This window comes from Thermobia domestica, chromosome 8, assembly GCF_964235325.1.
Source record: "Thermobia domestica chromosome 8, izTheDome1.hap1.1, whole genome shotgun sequence".
Lineage (NCBI taxonomy): Eukaryota > Metazoa > Arthropoda > Insecta > Zygentoma > Lepismatidae > Thermobia > Thermobia domestica.
The window spans coordinates 89824-111968 of NC_137461.1; the positions used below are offsets into that span (position 1 = coordinate 89824).

Sequence of the window (22145 nt, forward strand, 5' to 3'; positions counted from 1 at the left end):
TAAAACGATTGTATGACTTTCACTGGGGTGCTATGAACCAAAACGCGTGTTTCCGTAGATAAGAGGGACGTTAGCGGTGGTGTGTATTCGCGTACATGCAGACGCGGTCGAAAAAGACTTACTAATTTGGTCTCTACATTCAAGTTTTGACTACAATTGTAAGCAATGAACCGTTTCTATCTTTACAGGTGAGATACATAATTTCTCTTAATATTGCTGTTCCTTCCTAACTTGGCACGTTTCGCGTTATAACCCTAAAAGTAGAAGCAGCACGTCCGAAAAGAATGAAAAGCACCTTCATTCTTGGCAATCCACAATTGCTTCTTCTTTGAAGGTTATTCTGTACATAGTGCTTATATTTGCTGTGTGAATTCTTCGGTATTACCATTTCGCTGTGTCGCCTCATTGGATTAACTATTCTGCAACAGTTTTTTGTTGTAGCGTTACAGATTTCACCTGGAAATTTTCCAAATATTGGACCCCTTCTTCTTCATTTTAAGTATGCGTGTCATCTGTTATCATAAAAAAAACTTTGAGGCAGTGCGATTCATTCCTATACCAATGTAAAGCAAAGGCACTTGCAGGGACCACCTAGCACAGGGTATGCGAATGTTTCTCAGACTCTTCTTCATTTTCACGTAACCTACCATTTTCTAGTAACGTACTCCCAAGATTGCAAGCGAGCTCAGGTCTTCAAATTCCCTTTGCTCTAAACTGGATTAGATTTTTGTCAAAAAAAATGTGGCCATATTCCAAAGTCTTGTGCGGGATTTTCGGAGTTGATGCCTTCACACTGTATAGCCAAGTACGTATGTATGCATAATAAAAATTTGTACGTAATAAATGCACAGTACCAGTACTCAAGAAAATAAGAGAATAGAAAACATCAGGAGATAAGCAATGACTTATCTGGTGGCATCATTTAACTTTGTTACAAATGTGTGCTAAGAAACAAAAGCATCATTATGATATGTTCAGGAAGAAATGATTATTATTATTATTATTATTAATTGTTTGGTGATCTCTTACGAACATTATGAAACTTTCAGAGCACAACGAAATCAAGTCTAAGATCCGAGAAAGTGATACACTGTTTGTAGGTACGCGTACGTATATGGTTATTTAGAATGGACCATTTTCTTATTCAAAAGGTATTTAGAATGGATATGAATCTATAAATAATGAAAGGGACTTGAGTTAAATATCTCAAATATGAAGTATGTAAAATGAACAAAAAAAAGACGATTTATCTGTGCACTGAATGCTATAACGATCAGTGGCATGTTTAGGGGGGCTTCCGGGCTTAAGCTCTCCCCCCCCCGAAATCTTCCTTACTATAGTAAAGTATATGAAATATCTTGCAGAATTTTCACATTTTCAGGCGAATCCACCCCCCCCCGAAAGTTAGCAAAGCCCTCCCCGAAACAAAATCGTAAATACGCCACTGATAACGATAAATGATCCTGTGAAGAAGGCCCACCAAATTTTTATAACGATAAGGTACCGAGAATCACATAAAACTTTTTGTTTACTGCTTCTGAACATTACCTTTTTATTTTGGCACATAATCACTAAAAATAACTACACCTCAAAAGATTGTGTGTATATCTTTTGATGGTTCTTCTTCTTAAGATGGTTCTGGAATAATAATTTATTGATTATTCGTCGTCGTGACAACGTAAGAACAATAACTCATCCAATTAGCATATTAGAATCAATTTTTGATCCATCTCTTTTTCGTACTTTCTTCTTCAAACTAGTTAGCACATATTTTAAAATTACATATTGCCCAGAAGTATAATAAAATATATTAAGAATTACAGTGAAAATACAAAGATATCGTTACATATGTCGCCCGAAATATAGGACTTTCTTTTATTGAATTTACAAAATAACAGAATCCTGGACCTTAGATAATACATATTAATTATTCGAGTTTTTGAATGTATCTCGTATATATGAAAATTACCATTCATATAAATATACATGTATCATATTTATTTTTATAACAATATTATTATCATGTTTATTTTAAAATTTATCATTGACTTCATTTATTTATACATTTTATCGACGATAAGAACATTCGAAATTTGATTTACCAGTTATTTAATTTTATGTCCTTTTTCGGGTCCATTAAATGCTTGTTATAAGATAATAATTATTTACTTGGGCATAGTGAAGAAGGTTTTGAAATAGATATATTTATGATATTCATATTATTGTTGTTTGTACCAAAAACAATCAAACACACATATTTTCAACAAGAACATTCAAGATAAAACATGACAATTAATATCAGAACAAAAATTAAAGTTACACTCTCATCAGAAAGACAAGATCTTACCATAATCAGGAACGTACAGAAAGTAAATAAAAATATGAACGATAAACGGGATCATAACGACACTTACAATAAAGCATAACACTAAATTAATTGAATACGTTTTTCTCGGAGGCTGTAACCTTAGCGTAAGGCACAGACCAATGAATTCGTTCATGTAGTATTGAAAGTCACAAATCGGAATACAGTCTTGCATGCTACTTATTTCTACAGTTCTTTGTTTCTTTGAGAATTTGTGCCATCTTGAATTTCTACGAAATTCAGCTCGAGCGAAATTAGATCTAATACTTACATGCTACTTAGGTGTACGTAATCGTACAACACTTGGATTAGGTTCAGTTACGCGATTACTTTACTACTAAGGTTAGGCTCGGTTTCCTTACCGGTAAAATTAGGTTCAGTTCTCATACTGGTGGCGAGATGTCGTGTCTCCTAACATATCTGTACCTATCCTTCCCACAATATTCACGGAAATTTTCCTACCACGGTTTGTGTTTCCTCTGTTATTAGGTTCGGTTACATTACTGGTAGACGTGAATTTAACATTGCCTTTTACACTGGGATCACATTTTAATCTCACATGGATGTTTCGAATTTGGTTTTGATTAAGGTTAGTTTGGTTCAGGTTATTACTGTATTGCACCATTGATGGATTTTCAAAATTTTGCAATGTCACATTTTTATGATTGAAATCAACGCACTGCATCACTTTCTGTAAAAGCGCCATCTGATTGTTCACTACTAACATTTCAGTCTTTTCATTGAATAAACATTTCAATAGCTCCAACTCAATCTACCAATCACTACAAACATTGGTGGGAACACACATTCTTTTTCTGAATTTCACGAATACTGGAATCAATTTTCGTCCTGCTACATGAAGCAATGTCGTATACATAACATTGAATAGTTCATTCACTAGACGAATATGACCATAACTTTTCACATATTGATTCATACTAAAATTTTCGTTGTACACAGGATCAGTAAGACAATCAAAAACATTCGAATGAAGAGAGGTCAGGATAATGTGATCCAACAATACAGCAGTATAATTTTGCAAACACTCAGCAAATTTAATCAATGCAAATTCAAGATCTGCATTTTCTGTTGTTTGTATGGAAGTTTCAGGATCATTTGGAGCACACATGTTAACCTGTAATGATACTTCTTCGGTAGCTGATAACGCAACTTCTGTAGAATTTTGAACTTCGGTGATTCTACTTATGATTCGTTCCATTTTAAAGTCACTTTGTTAATTCGCAGAGTTGTCTGGTCGATTTTACTATTAAGTTGTGTCATCTGTTCACCAAGATCTACCTCTAATTGTCCCATATGTTGATCAAGTTTACTGTCAAGTTGGATAATTCATTGATCCATTCGGTCCACTTGTTGCTTCGATTGTTCCATTTGTTGTCTCATTTGATCACCAAAATCTTGCCTCGGTTTAATTAGGTCAGCTAGGTCCATCTCCCAATTACCATTTGATTCTGTTGCATTTCCAACGCCAGTACGACTCATTTTGATAGTTCTGAAAATTTTTGTGCCACTCCTTAATAATGTATATTCCGTATTGATATTTCTTTTATCAAAATTATGTAACCTTAAAGTCAATCTGTACACTTACATTGTATTGTTTAGGACATTGTCTACTGAACTTCATCCAAATCTCCTAAGTGCCTGGCGGTAAACCACCAAATGTTTATAACAATAAATTATCCTGCGAAGAAGGTCCACCAGATTTTTATAACGATAAGGTAACGATAATCACATAAAACCTTTTGTTTATTGCTTTTAAACATTACCTTTTTATTTTGGCATATAATAACTAAAATAACTACACGTCAAAATATTGTGTGTCACTTTCTTAAGATGGTTCTGGAATAATAATTTATTGATTATTCGTCGTCATGACAACGTGAGAACAATAACTCATCCAATTAACATATTAGAATCAATTTTTGATTATCTCTTTTTCGTACTTTCTTCTCCTTCAAACTAGTTATTATAGTACATATTTTAAAATTACACATTGCCCAGAAGTGTAATAAAAAAATATTTAGAATTACACTGAAAGTACAAAGATATCGTTCCAACGCACCATATGGCATACAAGAGAAACTCAAATTATATTTATTAAAAAGCGTATCTGGATATCTATATCAGCAATCTTAGAGAGCTCTGTGTGTGGTTTATAGTACCCTGTGATATATATTTAGAATTTTGTTTTAAGAGTAGTACCGTCTTCTTAGCCTAGCCCGCATAATCGTGAGACGTAAAACTCAAAGGGCCTTATGCAGAGTCGTTTCCACGTGTATTGGTGTCACTAAAATTCAGACTATTCCAGGGAATATATGGTAGTCGAACTCTTTAGTATTGCACTAATCACTCGTCAGAACGACTTTGCATAAGCCCAAAAGATATTTTTAAGAGTAGTATGAATAAAATGAAGCCGGCTAACATGTTTAAACGGTTTGATGCAATTGTAGAACAAGACATGTATATCATTTCATTATTATATTTTGTTTCTCATTGTCTTACTTAACCTACGGGATAGAAGCATAGAAGGTGTAAACTCAGAAATGCAATACAATCAAATAATGTAATGTGATTTAAAGCTCAAACTTCGGAGATTGAAAATAACATTTATATATACAGTGAAACCTCTGAATAACGGACACCAATGGGAAATGAATTTATGTCCGTTACTGATAGGTGTTCGTTACAGAGAGGTTACGGAAATTTAATTTCTCACAGCGGTAATTGTACGCAACAATATATAGTAAATTTATTGTGTATGAGTGTAAGTACGTAAAATTCAATGTGAAATACTCTATTTAGTACGTATTTGAAATATTGGGAGGGATGAAGAAGAAATTCATTTCTGTTAAATGATTTTATTGCTGTGGGATGTTTAAATATATTCGTATACTGCAGTAGATAATGCAGTATGTTAATTTTCTTAAATACAAGCGAGAGGGAAAACGTTTTTCATTTATTTCGATTTCTCAGAACCTTCTCAAAATATGCATTAGGAACCAACTAACCTGCTATGTTTTTTTCAGCGAAAACTTCATGCTTTTTCTTATACAGGGGTAATAAAACTCAGTAGCAAGTGTCCTCTAAAAATCATCGGTACACTTCCGGAAGGAACATGTGTGTGTGTGTTTATCTACTGGCGCGGCATCGGAATGGATGAAAAAGCCAACTATTTGGAGTGCATATGTTTATTGACCCAGCCCCGATCGCAAAGAGTATCCTCTAGAGAAATTGAAGAAAGAAGACGGGAAAATTCCACCTGAGGCAAGTTTCAGTATCATAAGTGAAAGAAAAATGTTGCTTTTCCAAAAAAGAGAGTAAATATTGCACGTTGAAAAATGTTATTGTGAAACAAACAATGTAACAATGTTGGTTTTGTTATCTATGAAATTGTCGGGACAGATGCAAGACCCAGAGGAAAAAGGACTACATTTGTTCTTTTACATAGAATTCGTGGCCGTACGACTGACCCTGTATGAGTGTTATTACTTATTAGAGGTTTTCCAGCAGAAAGCAGTGTATTGCGGCGGAGAGAAAGAAGAATTTCTAGTTCAGCTTGAAGCTGTCCTCTTTGATAGTTCATCAGACCGATAGTCTCATGATAGATACACTTGTGGAAAAACGACCTTTATGTCTAGTGTAATATATTGCACAACCAAGAATAATTCCTGTCCATTATGAAAAGGTTATCGAAACGTTTGTGGAAAAATAGCTATCCGTATCTGAGAGTGTCCGTAAACGGGAATGTTTTGTTCCGTAAACGAACATTCATTTTTGAAGGAAGAAAAAAATTTCCGTATTATAGAGGTGTCAATTAATGGATGTTTCACTCTATTTCAATAGATTTGTGTATTTCTATATACTTTTTTTCTCTACAATCCAAACACATTTCTCATAAAATGTCTTCAGGTTCAATTTCTATGCTGCTGCTGCTGATGCTTTCTAGAGTGAATAAGAAGGATATTTTTCAAATTCAATTCATATTTTGGGTATAAAAGTAATATAATACACAAAATTTCATATTTTCAAAAAAATTAACTTTTAGAAAATTGATTTTACTTTGCATTACATTACTTGAAATTTATTCAGCAAAGTATTTCAGGCATTCCCAGGGCCATTTATCAATGTTTATTCCACTACTACACTGCTTATTTGAACATGTCTAGGTGGGGCACGAAGACATACCGGTAGATCACTTACCTCTGGTGCAGAGGGTCCCTGGTTCCATCCCTTGACCAAGTATGTTTGTTTTGGGCAACATAGTGTCTGAGAGTTTTCGCGGGGTCCTCTGCCACCATCATTCATTTGCTTTAATCATCGTCTCCCTTAGCCTAACAGGCATAATCGCGTCACGAGTTAGTTTCATCAGTCTCAAGAGTTTAAACTCAATGATTTAATTTCATGGAACATATATATAAGCTTCATATATTCATAGAAATCCATGCTTCAATATCGGATCTTTGGAAACAGGAAAGCTCTAGGTCATTTTACACTTCATGAGAATGATTTTGGTGATGCTTTAAACATAGAATCTAATGAAAAATGGTTATTTAAGCCAGAAGTGTGTTCCGCATTTATAAGTAGACACACATTTCTTTATTTAGATAATTATGAAATAATAAAGAAAAATATATTACTGTTAGTTACACTGGTAATGGAGAATATGGAATACATTATAACAATAAACGTAGCACTTACACTTGTTTTACAGTTTTTATAAATTAAACAAATTATAATAATAACAATAAAGAATTTCATTGTCGTTAATCTATACATAACAATAGACAACGTCAAAATGGGATATAATATTCATACTCTTGGACACAAGCATGATTACCTGTTGGTTTGGGTGGTCTTGGTATTCGACGAGCTGTGGATATGGCGATTCCTACATTCTTAGCGTCATACCACGGATCTCTGCGTTTAATCGAAGCTCTCCTTCCACAGGGTTATTGTTTGGACCCAGATGGTTCAGTTCAAGAAGGCTCTAATAAGTGGGCAAACTTAGCAGATACAAGCCTTCCGGAGATTAACAAAACGTGTTATCAGTCATCCTGGTATACACCAATTGCATGTCAATTACATAATCATTTGTTACAATCTGTTGTTGTTCCGGAAGATAAAGCCAGGCTTCTTGCTGCCTCGTCTCCCGAAGCGGGTGCATGGTTGATGGCGATACCTTCTCCGCCTTTAGGCCTTCGTTTGTCAAATGAAAGCTTTCGAATTGCTGCAGCCTTACGTTTAGGCTTAGCAGTTTGTGAGCCTCATCGCTGTCCAGCTTGTGGGGATGAGGTTAACCAACGTGGCCTGCATGGCCTTTCATGCATGAAGAGCGCTGGTAGATTAGCCCGACATTCCTCTGTAAATGATATAATACTAAGAGCCCTCAACACAGCTGGATTTCCTTCAATACGGGAACCTTCTGGTTGCTGTCGTTCGGATGGAAAGCGACCGGATGGGATGACACTGGTTCCATGGATGAGAGGTAAATGTTTATTGTGGGGCTTCACATGCGCTGATACATACGCTCATTCAAGTCTCCCTCTGTCAGTAATGAACGCTGGAGCTGTTGCTAATCGCAGAGAAGCTGATAAGCAAAGAAAATACAACAACCTTCTCGAAAAGTTTGTTTTCACTCCAATCGCTATTGAAACAAGTGGTGCTTGGGGTGCAAAAAGTCTTGAGTTCATTAGGGAGGTAGGAAGACGCATTTCTTGTGTTTCCGGCGAAGTTCGCTCCACATCTTATTTAATACAGCGAATATCCGTTTCTATCCAACGTGGTAACGTCTCGTCGGTCCTTGGCACTTTACCACCTGGCAAAGAACTGGATGAGATGTTTATTCTCTGAGAAGAATTGTTTTATATATAATAGTTCGAAAATTATTTGAAAATTGGGATGTGTGAACAGTATTGAGCATGGTGTAGAACAGATCAAGTATATGTGGTCAAAACCTAGTAAATATACTTCACAATTTTATAAATTCTCAAAAGTTAATCCTAAATTCTCGACACAAGTTAATCTAAAATATTCATACTTAAATATAAATGAATAATAATCTATTATTAAATTAATAATGAAATGACATTACAAAAAAATGACAATAACAGTATGCATTTTAAATAGTAGCTCAACACGGGATTAGAAAATACGTTACATTTCAATTAAAATACTCCTGTAAAGAATAAAAGATCGTTGCAAGTAACCAGTTATATAGCTTACTTTTAAAACTATCTGTATGTTCACTTTTTAGTGTTGAAGTTAACATGTTGTACACTTTTATTAAAAGTGTCTCATAACTATATAAGGATTTAGACAGTCGGTGATACGGAACATTTATGAGTTTATTGTTTTTAGTATTATCCGAATGGATGTCTTGTCTGAGTTGTAAATTTTGGTGATTACTTATATATATATGTGTACTGTGTAAATGTGTATATTAATTATTGTCATAGTTTTAAGACTGATAAACAAAGATGTGCAATGAGCTTATTTGCGTTTCAAATAATTCTGATGGCCTTTTTCTATTTTAGAAGAATGTTATTTACATGACAACTGTTGCGCCAAGATTTTATTTCATACAAAATTATACTCGGAAAATAAGCAAAATAATCTGATTTGTCATAGTTATCAGGATCATATTTTTTTTTTTTTTACTTGTTTTAATAGCTATTACTCTTGAGAGTCTCCCAGAAACACAATTAATATGCTGTTCTCACGATAACCTGTTGTCAGTGTAAATATCTAAAAGCTTTACACATCTTGAGTTATTCTCAACAGGTTTTCCTCTTGGACTAAATGTCATATGTTGAGTTTTATCCTCATTAAGTAAAAAGCCGTTAGCCTTAAACCAAATCACAATCTGATCCCATGTATTTTCAGTTATAGCATTAAATGTACTAAGATCAGGACAAGTATTTAGGAAGGTGTTATCATCAGCATATGTAAGGTAGATCATTTATCATTAGTAAAAATAAAAGTGGCCCAAGCACTAAGCCTTCGAGTTCTCTGTACCTAACTGATGCAATACCAGATTTGTTGTTATTTACAAAGAAAATTTGTTTATGGTTTTCTAAGTTAGACTTGAATAATCTGAAACTTAAACTCTTGATACCGTAGTACGCTATCCTTTCTAACGAAAATTGTTTGTTCAACACAATCAAAGGCTTTGCTTGAATCACAAAATGTTGACAGAACAAAATCCTTGTTTTCAAAGCTTCTACTAACCTTCTTTACTAACGATCTACTCTTTACAAAACCAAACTGTGAATCACTAATTACGTTATGATTAACAAGATAATAACTTAACTGTATATGCATCACAGCTTCAAGAGTTTTTGAGAAAACTGCTACCAGAGAAATTGGTCGATTTTCAGGCCTCTTTCTATTGGCAGACAACACTCGTGATAATTTTAAAACTTCGGGGAAGATTCCCTGTGTTACACATTGGTTAATGCAATGGGCAAGCGGCAGAACAATACAGTCATTACTCGATAATCCTTAAGCATCAATACTGTTTGAAAACTTAAAGGATATTTACAATGTTGAGAACCATTGCGGAGATATATTTCTGAATACAAAATTATCCCGCATAAGATTTACAGATTCTTCCATTAGATTGACTGCCGTTACATCAGGTTTGTCAATATTATTGTGTACCTCATCTACAGAATTCACGAAAAGATACAAAATCTTATGGATGGGGGTGAGCTTAGTCCCGATTACTAGGGATGCGCTCGAGTCGAGATTTAAGCCTGTCTCGACTCGTCTCGAGAAAATGTTGTCTCGACTCGAAAATATGGTACTGTCTCGACTCGACAGTCTCTGTCTCGACTCGACTCGAATTCGAGTCGAGACGTCTCGAAATTCGAGTCGACACAAAATATACGAGTTAAAATATACACACACATCAGCCAGACCGTTATGACTACCTACCTAATTGTTAGTATGTCCAACTTTTGGCACGAATAACAACGGCAACGCGTCTTGGCATGGTCGCAATGTTCCTCGGTGGGTCGCTGGAGAGAGTTGGCACCACATATGCACACACAGGTCATCTAATTTCCGTAAATTCCGGGGAGGGGGTGATGCACCCTCACGTTACGTTCAATCACATCCCAGATGTGATCGATTGGATTCAGATCCGGAGAGTTTGGGGGCCAGCACATCACTTGGAACTCGCTCCTGTGTTCCTCGAACCACTCCATCACACTCCTGGCCTTGTGACATGGTGCATTACTTTGTCGAAAAATTCCACTACCGATGGAAAACATGGCCGTCATGAAGGGGGTGTACGTAGTCTGCAAGCAGCGTGCGACACCTCGGCCGTCATGGTGCTTTGCTCGAGCTCCACTGGACACATGGATGCTCACCTGAATGTTCCCTAGATAATAATTAAGCCGCAGCCAGTTTGTCTCCGTTCCGCAGTACAGATGTCAAGGAGCTGTCCCCTTTGAACACGACGGATTCACACCCTCACATCGTCATAATAAAGAAGATATCGGGATTCATCAGACAATGCAATGCTCTGCCATTGTGCCAAGGTCTAGTGGTGATGGTCACGTGTTCATTTCAGTTATAGTTGCGGATGTCGTGGTGTTAACATTCGCCATCGTTAGGAGTGTTCGGTGCACTGTGTGTTCAGACTAGTGTTGTGAAGGCCTGTGATAAAAACGGAAATTTTGGGTAAAAAACAGTTTTTTTTTTTACTGTTTTCCCGAGCTGGCGAAAAACCGGAAAATTTGGGTATGATCAGAATCATCATTCTTGTTAATCACAGAATCATTTTAGTTAATATGTTAAATCAAACATATATTTCATAGAGATATCTTCATTGTTCTAAGTAAAATTCCGGAAATTTTGAAACCATTAGAAAGAATCATTTGTTCGGAAATATTGGCAAAAACAGGAAAATGTAGTTTAAAAGCTATTTGTTGGCCTGATGCTAGTGATCTTACTTGCTGTAACATGTCTGCAACATATACAGCGGGAAGTGGAAAATCCGAACTAATTGGGACCACAGGTATTCGGATTTTCAAATTGTTCGGATTTTCGAAAATGACCAAGAAAATGTCTTTTAGGCTTACATATACTATACGGTATGTTCTTCTATCGATACAGTGGTTATTCAGTACATACAGTAATTACAATACCGTACGTAAGGCTACTTACATTTAATGTTTCTGAAGAACTTGCTTGTACTCTAAGTCACACTTAAAACTTATAGGCCTAAGAAAAAATAAAAATAAAAATACATGACAAACAATTACATATAAATGAACTTTTGTAAAAACACTGACTTCACATAACGTCGATGGACACGCTATTGTTTGTTTATCGCTAGCGTTAAGACAAAATGTAAAAAACTTCTAGGGACCGCGTTCGGATTTTCGACGTTAGGATTATCAACGTCCTAGTGTGTATACAATGTATTTCGCTAACGGAAAAATACTTAGAGCAACAGGTTTTAATTCTACTTTACACACATATACCGCACAAGTGAGTAAATTTGAGCAGCGAGAAATATATTAAATGAAACTTCCGTTAGTTATTACAGACTAGCAGGATATCCGTTCCTCGCACGGGGAGAATACGTTTCATTTTTGGACACAAAGGGCACCAAAACTGTCACCAATGAACTTCTGGAGCCCCAAAACTATGAATTTGACATTCATATCGATAGTTTTCAATTATCTTTACATGTCACCATCCTCCTTAGAGTACTAATTGGGCTGAATTTGTGGATTTAAACGGCATCTGCTGTTCATCTCAGCGAGTATGGATTCGAGGCCAGTTTCGATCATGTATATATATATATACAGAGGCGGATCCAAGGGGCCCCTTCACACTCAAATATACACTGCATGAAATGGGCTTCAATCCTGCTTTACACTGGATAAAACTGCAAACTATGGTTTAGCCCCTCCCTTGATCATATCCTGGATCCGCAACTATATATATATATATATATATATATATATATATATATATATATATATATATATATATATACTGTATATATACTGTATATAATGCTCAAAAAAATTAGGGGTTCAGCTGAAATATCACACAAGACCTTAAGATAGTGTATGAATAAGCTTGTGTTTGACTCATATTATCATACAAGAAGGAATGCTTTAAAATACAATAGAAAAATGGAGCACATACTGGTGTTGGGGCACGGAAAACCTTGTTCACATGGCTCATGACATAAGACGGTTATGTGTGCACCTCTCGAACTGCTCACAAACAGGCAAGGCAACAACACTGATTGTTCCTTAATATGTCATATGATCACTTCGAATAGCCAACAGGGCCTCGCACCTGCGTGGCATGGATTCAATCAGATTATCGATGAGTTCTTGGGGGATGCTGTGCCACTCATCCAGAAGAGCGACTTCCAGCTCCGGAATGGTTGTTGGATTTACTGGCCTAGCAGCAATTCGTCTGCCAAGCATTATCCAGACATGCTCAATTGGAACGAGATCCGGAGAGCATGCTGGCCACTTCATCCGAGCGATACCCTCAGCATCCAGCATCTCATCCACTAACCGAGCTATGTGAGGACGAGTATTGTCATCAATAAAAAGGAACGAATCACCAATGGCACCAGCATAAGGAAGAACAAGAGTTTTTGTGATCTCATCCCTATATCTGAGAGCCGTCAAAGAGCCATTTCGGATGATGTGGAGCTCAGTACGCCCACGAATGCTGATTCCTGCCTACACCAACAGTACACCACCATGATACTGGGATGATTCTCGCACAAACATGGGATTGTGTCGTGTTCCACACTCTCTCCAGATGAAAATACGTCGATTATCAGGCTCTACACTGAATCGAGACTCGTCAGAGAACAAAACATTGCTCCATTCATTGCGTCCCCACCCACGATGTTCCTCCCTACGCTCTTCGATCAACACGGTGTCATGCAGTTAATGGGACACACACCATAGGCCTATGTGCGTAGAGACCATCTTCTCGAAGGCGATTGCGGACCGTTTGAGTAGATACTGTGCGACCTGTTGTTGTTCGGAAGGCTCGCGGCAGCAGAGTTGTATTCTGACGCCGGTTTCGACGGGCTGTTAACAAGAGATAACGATCGTCTCTGGCTTTGGTTGCTAGTGGACGGCCCTGTCCTTGTCTTCTTTGAGCACTTCCAGTTGTTTGAAATCGATTCCACAATCGGGAAATCATACTCTGTGCCACTCCTATGGCATATGCCACCTCCCGCCATGACTGACCAGCTTCCAACCTCATTGAAGGCCGCGGTGGCTCAGTGGTAGAGCGTTCACCTCTGGTGCTTGGGGTCCCGGGTTCGATCCCAGCCCCTGCCAAGTGAACTTTGTGGTGTACAAACACCGTGTGCGTGGGTTTTCTCGGGGTTCTCCCGTTTCCTCCCACTTTCTTCATTCCACCCTTTCACTCATCTCTCGTCATCACCGTCTCCTTTAGCCTAACCGGCATAACCGTGGGACGCAAAACTTAAAGATTTTCCCCCGGCCCGCATACAATTATAGCTTAATTTGCAAATCATCGCAAATGGATGTGTCACCATCGATATTAGTGACCGTGAAAACTATGGATTTGACACTAATATCGGTCATTTTGGATTACTTTTACATGTCTCGGTATCCGAATTCTCCCCCCCCCCCCGCCCGGTGACCACCGGCCCGAATAGGGTGAATTTGTAAGTTAATGTGATCAGAGTTTCACCATTGATTTCAGCGACCGCGAAAACTGAATTCGACAGTAATATCGGCCATTTTCTACCACTTTTACATGTCCCTGTAAGCGCACCCTGAGACCTCCTGGTTCGAATTTTGAAAAAAAAAAAAGATTCGTCTTGATCTGGGGCCTGGGCCAGGGTACCCCTGACTAAAATTTGGTAACTCTCGGTCCACTCGTCTGGTCCCCAGGCTGCATACAGACAAACACAAACAAACTATTTATTTTATTTATATTAGACTAGATAGATTCTTGCAAATTATGCCAAATTTTCATATTATCTTTCCGAACTAATTTTAAAGACCCGCTCCTACTTATCTTTATATATATACACAGTATATCTATATTTATATCTATATATGTATATAACAAACGCAGGAATTAGAGTAGAGGGGGGCAAGAGTACGTGGGGGGTAAGGATACAATTCCATAAAATCAGGTGAATATATTTGCGTATGGCAATAATGCGTCACGTGGAGTTTGATGTTAATGGCGTCTACAACCTAAACAAGTTTGAGTGTGCTGCGGCAAACTACAAGCTATCTAGGTAATTATTTATGTTTTTCTAATAGTTTGATATAATATTGGGACATAAGTAGTTAATGAATAACTTACACAATTTTTTAACGATTTCAAAGTACTATAAACCATTAGTTTCTAACATATCCATTGTTTGACAGGATGGAGTAAATTGACTTTCTTCCAACAGTTGGCTGTACAACATCACGGGAAAGTCAATTGTGTAGTGAGGGGGCAAGGGTACGCAGATACCTATGGGGCAAGGGTACGCGTGCGTACTCTAGCCCCTTTCAGTTCTATGAAAAAAGAATCCAATTTGATTTAGATCTAACAATCAAAAAAGAATGTAGATTCTGTTGTAATAGAGAGTGACGGCAAACTTTATGAATACTGGTTCTCATATGTAGCCTCTAACGTTAAGAATTCTGAAGAATCCTGATATTTTCTTATGTACGAGGCATAAATTGTTATTCTAAATACCACTCCTTACATAAAATATCTAAGGTTGTGTTTGAGTTTTCGAAACAGATAAACGTGTGAGATAGTTAAATCCGCAGTTATTGAATAACATTACGCTTGCTTATTTTATTCAGGTTTCAGAAATGCTACGATTTGTCCTTTTTTTATCTTAAATGTCAGTAGTTTTCAGTAATAAATTTCAATGGCCTTATGCAGAGTCGTTCTGATGCGTGATTATTACCATACTAAAAAGTTCGACTACCATATGTTTCCTGTAGTAGTCAGTCCTTTAGTAATCATACGTTAAAATGACTCTGCATAAGGCGGTATCAGTCCAATGATTGGTATGGGATCCTATAAAGATATATGAAGCTAACCTAACCTAACATTTGACCTTCATCAAAGATAGGTCGAGAAGTTTTCAAGTTACCCTCGTAGGTGACAAGCATTCTGTAACTGATGGAATAAGCCAAATTTGGAAATATATTTATAAAGGGTCTAAATAATATCTGATTTTTTTGTATCCTATGCATTCCCATTACTGATATAAGGAGAATTAAGGATTTTTCTTTTCTTTTTTTAAATGAGAATTTGCAACGTCTTTAGGCTCAATAAAGCCAGTAGACCTATTTACCAAAGAAATGGAGAACGAATTAGTGGAATATATCACATTACTGGATCAATTCTTCTATGACTTAACTTTAAAAGATCTAAGAAGAATGGCATACAATTTTGCTGGACGTAACTAGTTGCCCCATATCCTTTAGTTATGCGAATCGAATGGCAGGAAGAGATTGAACAGAGTCTTTCCGTCGTAGACATATGACTATTGTTTTGCGACAGTCTTCAAAGACTGGTCTGGGGAGAGCTCGTGGTTTTAGCAAGCCACGAGTTGAACGCTTTTTTAATTGTCTAAAAGATCTTGTAAGAGAAAACTACTTTTCTCTACGGGATATCTACATGTAAGAAACTGGCATAAATACGGTTCCTCATAAAGTTCCAAAAGTCGACTAAAAATCAGTTGTGAATGAAACTGTATCTAGTGATTTTGGAGTTAACAGCTGTTTCCTGGTGACTGCATTTCGTTCCTTTATTCCCCAGATGTTTTCCAGGAAACGAATGAAACAAGAATTATTCGATGGCTCGCCGCCGGGTTCTGTGGGAATGATATCTGATTCTGGTTTATCAACTCACAACTTTTCGTAGAGTGGTTATATTATTTACACCAATATGTGCGATCAAATTCGGTTACGAAAACGGTATTGTTACTTGTTGACAATCAGACCTCTCTCATTTCAATCGAGGCGATTGATTTCTGCAGGCAAAATGGGATAGTGATGTTGAGTTTACCACCCCATACCAGCAATAATTTTAAACCATTAGATCGCTCCTGTTTTTGCCTGCTGAAATCCTGGTATTCAACAGTGTGTAATAAATGGATGAGGAATCATCCATCCCGCCTAATTCCAAGTTACGAGTTTGTTTACTGAGGCTTACTACAAAGCTGCAACCATTGGTATCCAGCCTTCAAGAATCTGAAGTTGTCCCACTGAATCCAGATGTGTTCACTGAAGAAGATTTTCTTCCCTCTATTGTGGATGTGGTAGACTTAAATGTAGAAGCCAGTTCTGAGAATGGAAGCATTCCTGAAGCAACAAATCAAGTATCAGACCTGAATATAGCCCAAAATCGTTCATCGGATGATTCACTGGAAACCTCCAACCAGTAAAACTGGATCTTCACTGGAGGTAAGCAGGGGCCCATGTAGACCGTCCACATCATGCACTCCTTTGGTGGTTGTCAGTCCTCCTCCGACTGCCACCAAACCCACAACCAAAAATCTTGACCTTTTCGAGGTCAATCAGAGATTCTGACATCCTCTCGTTTCAAGCAGAACCTACTTCTGAAACGGCGCCCTCCAAAGAGCAAAGGCAAATATCAACTTGCACTAAGAAAGCTACAACCGAAGGTAACTCCTCAGGTCAGTGAGGAAGTAGTGTACGAATGTTCATAATGCAATATCATCTACAGTGATCCACCAATAGAAGACTGGATCAAGTGCGCAAGATGCCATGAATGGTGACATGAACAATGCACATCATATGAAGGAGTAGGCACCTTCATCTGTGATAATTATTAATACTTTTTGGGTGCGTACTCTTGCCTCTTTGATTTCGTACTCTTGCCCCACATATAGGGGCAAGAGTACGAATTTGAATGTTTTCATTTTATGTATTATAGTTTCTCCAAGGGCAGAGGTATATAAAAGTTGAGTTCACATTTAGTAAAGCAGAGTTCAAGTTTTGTGTTCCATGTAAAAGTTTTCCGATGTAACTATTTTTTACAAAAATATATGAGTTTAATTGAAATTTGCGTACTCTTTCCCCCTTTCCTATACACCCTAAATAAAGCTCCTGGAGGACCCCTTTCTAAAAAAAAATTGCTGGGGAAACACTTGTAGAAACTTCAGTTTTCGTGCCAGACGATTACCGAGACCTGGTGAAAAAAAAAAAACTCCTTTAGCGATCGAATTAAAAAAATAGTTCTTCTCTGGTTAGTATTCACTGAGAATATTGTTATAAAATTTAAATTTTATGGGTAAATCAGATTTGTACGCATCCACAGATTTGTTATTTGTACGTGTCATTCATTTTTGCATTCTCGGGAGGGTTCAGGGTTCTTTCTTCATTTAAAGAGTCGGTTCTCTGTATTGGAAAGAGAATCAGGGGAGGAAGGGGGAATTTATACTTTAAGAATGGATAACATTTTAAGAAATATATACAAAACATGCCGCTTCCGACGCAGCACTGAAGCATTTCTTTTAGCGGTCATACCCCCCTCCCCTCTCAAGTTGTAAAGTGAGAAGGGACTGAAACATTCCAGACACTCAGGGTTCAGTTGACAATAATAAAACTATGGGTAAGTAAACATCTTGTACAGAGTCACGTTTTGCTTATTTTTGAACATTTCTGTGAATTCAACAATACAACAGCGGAAATACTAACTGGTTTTATTACTCCAACCATCGCTTTAACTAAGGGATAATTCCCAACGGTCAGTGAGCCATCTAAATTTTCGTTCTTTTTCTGTTCTCCAGAGGAAAGAATGAGATTTTGCCAAGATGCTAAAGTCAAGATGTTATATGCTAAATGGGAATGAATTATGCTAGATCTAGCACCAAGATGCTAGATATGGCTTCACTGGCGGGCTTCGATATCTACAGAACTTTCTGCCAAAGCATAAAAAAAAACAATAGCACAATAGTTTCGATAACATATGTGTGGTCCTTCGGTAGGCTACACATCTGGTAAGAAGCTCATCCCAAAGAGTAGTTTGGACAAAAGACTCGTAGCCGGCTTGTATAGATAATTGAATTCAAATATTCAAGTATCCATTTACTGAATGCCCATATCGTGTATGCATGCATTTGCATGCATTATTTAATAAGTAAATAAAGTACACACACAATTAATTATGTCAGTGATAAACCGCATTTATTGAAAAAAAAAACCCTCTCCAAACAATGAAGATTAATCTTAGACTGGAGAAATGGTTATCCTTCGTTTTCATTATCATTTGGCCATGAAACAAACGTTTGACAGATATACAACTCCTATATACAACTATGTGATGTTGGAATATGTAACTCGTAGGGTATGATGTTTTACTTTTTCAGAAATTTCAGTACTTCTAGTGAAATGAAATCTTTAGTTTTAGGTCCCACGATTATGGCGGTTAGGCTAAAGGAGACGGTGATGATGAGAAATAAATGAAATGGTGGAATGAAGAAAGTGGAAGGAAACGGGAGAACCCCGAGAAAACCCACGAGCATGGTGTTTGTCCACCACAAAGTCCACACGGCGCGATCTGGGATCGAACCAGGGACCCCATGCACCGGAAGTGAACGCCCTACCACTGAGTCACCGCACCCCCACAGTACTTCTTGTGTACCCCTATATATGTAATAAAGAACTAATGGTCATGTGTTTTTAATATAAAAATATTCAATTAGAACTGGACAATTTACATAAAATTTGGAATCGACAAATGAAAACGGCACGTTTCTAGCACTTGTGGGTTCGAGATCTCATTGTTGAAAGGATTGGAGACAAACATATAAACTTTTCTGTGAGGAGAAACATATACGCGTAAATCTAGTATTTTAATATATAGATAATAATTGGAATAGTTTTATTTTCGAGTGCTATTTTTTAATATTCGCAATATTGAAATTTTTGAACTTAAATTTTTCGCGTGTTTGAAAAAAAAAGAGATATCATTACTAGTAAAATTAACCTAATACAAACATATTTATTTTTTCAATTTTTCCGGAAAATCGAAAAAAAAACCTTTTTTTAAAAAAAAAAGAACAGGTTCAAAATTTCCGGAAATTTGACAACACTAGTTCAGACACACGTGTACTTTGCCCAGCATTAAACTCTGATCTTAGTTCCGACGCAGTTCGCCGCCTGTTTTGTTTTACCAGTCTGGCCAGCTTACGACGTTCGACATCTGTAATGAGGTGGGGCACCCAACCCCTCGACATTTGGACGTCTTTTCCCCTTTGTTTCGCCACTTGCTGAAGACAATCACCATAGCACTCCTCGAACACCTGACAAGTCCTGCAGTTTCCGAAATTCTCGTGCCGAGTGTTTCTGATCGAGCACTTTCTTCAAAATAATATTAAAAATTTTCGAGACATTCGAGTCGAGTCGAGATTTTTACCAGCTGTCTCGACTCGAAAATTCGAATCGAGAAATGCGTTTGTCTCGACTCGTCTCGAATTTTACAAAGTGTGTCTCGACTCGAATTCGAGTCGAGATTCGAGACATGGCTCGACTCGAGCGCATCCCTACCGATTACTCTTAACTATAGTTTTAATTTCATTCCAAGCTTGTTTACGCTTATTAACAGACGATTCGATTTTTGCCGAAGTATACTGCTTTTTCGTTTCATTAACAGCTTATGTTTTCCTAGCTTGTATATGATGCATATACAAGATGACCTAGTCACTTCATTTTTCTCTCTGTTATTGTCCGTTCAATCTAGGATGGAAAATTGTTTACAAACAACAATTGGAGTGCGAGCTTCAACACCTTGCTTTTCACCCCTACATGGTTAATTCATGGTTGCCAGGCACATAAATCGCCGAACCGAATGTACCTACTTCTGCACAGTCATAGAACAATTATTATTACTACATAAATTGCTGCTTTTGGGATGACTGAGATATTAACGTTATGACAAATCGAGTTAGTTATTATGTAATACAACCTTACATATAATGCACACTCAATTTTGTACAAGTGTTCTTCTTCGAAAGTTTGCTAAAACCTTGTACGCCTGGCAATATTGGAAGCATGCAGTTTGTATTGTAAACAATAAACAGAGAAAACGAAGACCGTTAGGTTCGCTGGACAGCGTTGTTTTCATGATAAGGCGACAGAAACATCTTGTACTGATTTTAAACAGAGGCTGGGAATTTCGATGCGAGTATAGGTGGAAATATTCTCGCCACATTATTGTCTGTTTGTGAAGGTTTGCAATGTTGCAAACTGCCAAGTCTAGAATTTCATACTAATTGAACGAGCTTTGAGAAGGATTAGTATGATGCAATAATTATAAATATTAACAACCATAGACAAGGCAGGGGCGGATTCAGGACAGACTTCTGGGGGGGCGGTGGGTTTTAGTACTGCTACTTAGAGCTACTTTGAAGAGCTCCAAACTCTGGGATGGGTTTTATTTAAATATATAAAATAAGAAAGTTTCCTCTCCGAGGGGCCCCGATCGTCCCCTGGATTCGCCACTGCTGTAAGGTCAGAATTGGGCCTAACACTGAGGCCCCAGAATTGGCGGGAAATATATTACGCCAGAATGTTGCCACACTTCCACAAATATGATGGTGGTGGGTTCCGATATCCCTTTTTCGTTTATATGTGTTTAAATTCATTATGAAGTAAATGTAGAAGTGTTTCTTTCATTCTCTTTCTTTCTTTCTTCTCATCTTTCTCATCCTCGCTCTTTTACCCAACTTCTTAAAATTTGAATACTATCCTCCTGTAAGATCGTTTCTCTCCACGGACCAAGGTTTAAACAGACCAACCTGATATAGTTAACTATTAGCAGAAGTGTACCAATAAATTAACATTAGAGACAGCGCCGTAACTTAGATTTTTTTTCTGGGGGGCAAGCATTAATATGTGTATTTGGGCCTCCTAGAAAAAGTTTTTTCTCATCCTAACGCCCTCCTTTTTCTATCTTTCTCTTATTATTTGTTCCCCCGGAGCCTGTGGCCCTCCCTCACGGCAAGGTCTGCTGGGCCGTTACTTACGCCCCTGGGCCCCTTCCATACATGAGAAATTAATTCAAGCGACAATATTGACAAATCTCAAAACCATACGAATAAATGTTACTTCTAGGGCTCCTAATAGTAAACGTTTTGTAGTGAAGTAGGCCCACGACTCACTTTGTTTTATTTACCTTTTGTGCGCTGCTTTATGTAATGTAGTGAAACTGTTTGATGCTTCATTTATAATTTCATGTTCGTATCGTATATGGATTAAGAAAATTTTGCCTCAAAATGGGCCCCTTCGAACGGCGGGGAACCTCCCTGGGGGGCAGTTGCCCCTCCCCTCCCCCACACAAGTTACGGGCCCTGATTAGAGAAGAAGTAAACTGTTTCGAATTTTACGCAACTTGCAAATACCAAATCCTACTAGTGCTAAAGTTGATGAGTTAGTGCCACTGTTACCACTGCTATAAAGGGAAGGAAGAGGAAGGACTGCTAAGATTCGCTGGCCAGGTTTTGTGTCAAAACACAGCGCCAAGCTACAGTAAACGGACAATATATATGTTTAAATGTAATATCACCTCACCTGTTCATTGAGTATAGTTGACGGGTATACCAGCTGGAATTATTTTCTTAATGTGGCTTTTTAAGTAGACTGTTATCAACTGTACAAATTTTTTGTGGGATTAAGATGCCAAAGTAAAGAGAAATAAATTCAAGAAGCGTTCCAAAAGTGCATTAGACGCATTGGAATTCGACAGCAAT

The 22145-nt window shown here is 37.4% G+C and overlaps 1 protein-coding gene across 2 annotated transcripts in view; it reads left to right on the forward strand.

The window, feature by feature from the left end:
• LOC145692619 (uncharacterized) overlaps positions 1 to 22145 on the forward strand; it is a 67602-nt gene that overhangs the window by 9656 nt on the left and 35801 nt on the right. The window contains exon 2 of one of the 2 annotated variants that reach the window (XM_081767943.1): positions 5438 to 5647. The exons of the other annotated variant lie outside the window; for it this stretch is intronic. The gene's annotated coding sequence lies outside the window, so the exon portion shown is untranslated. The remainder of the gene's footprint in view (positions 1 to 5437; positions 5648 to 22145) is intronic. 2 annotated transcript variants of the gene reach the window in all.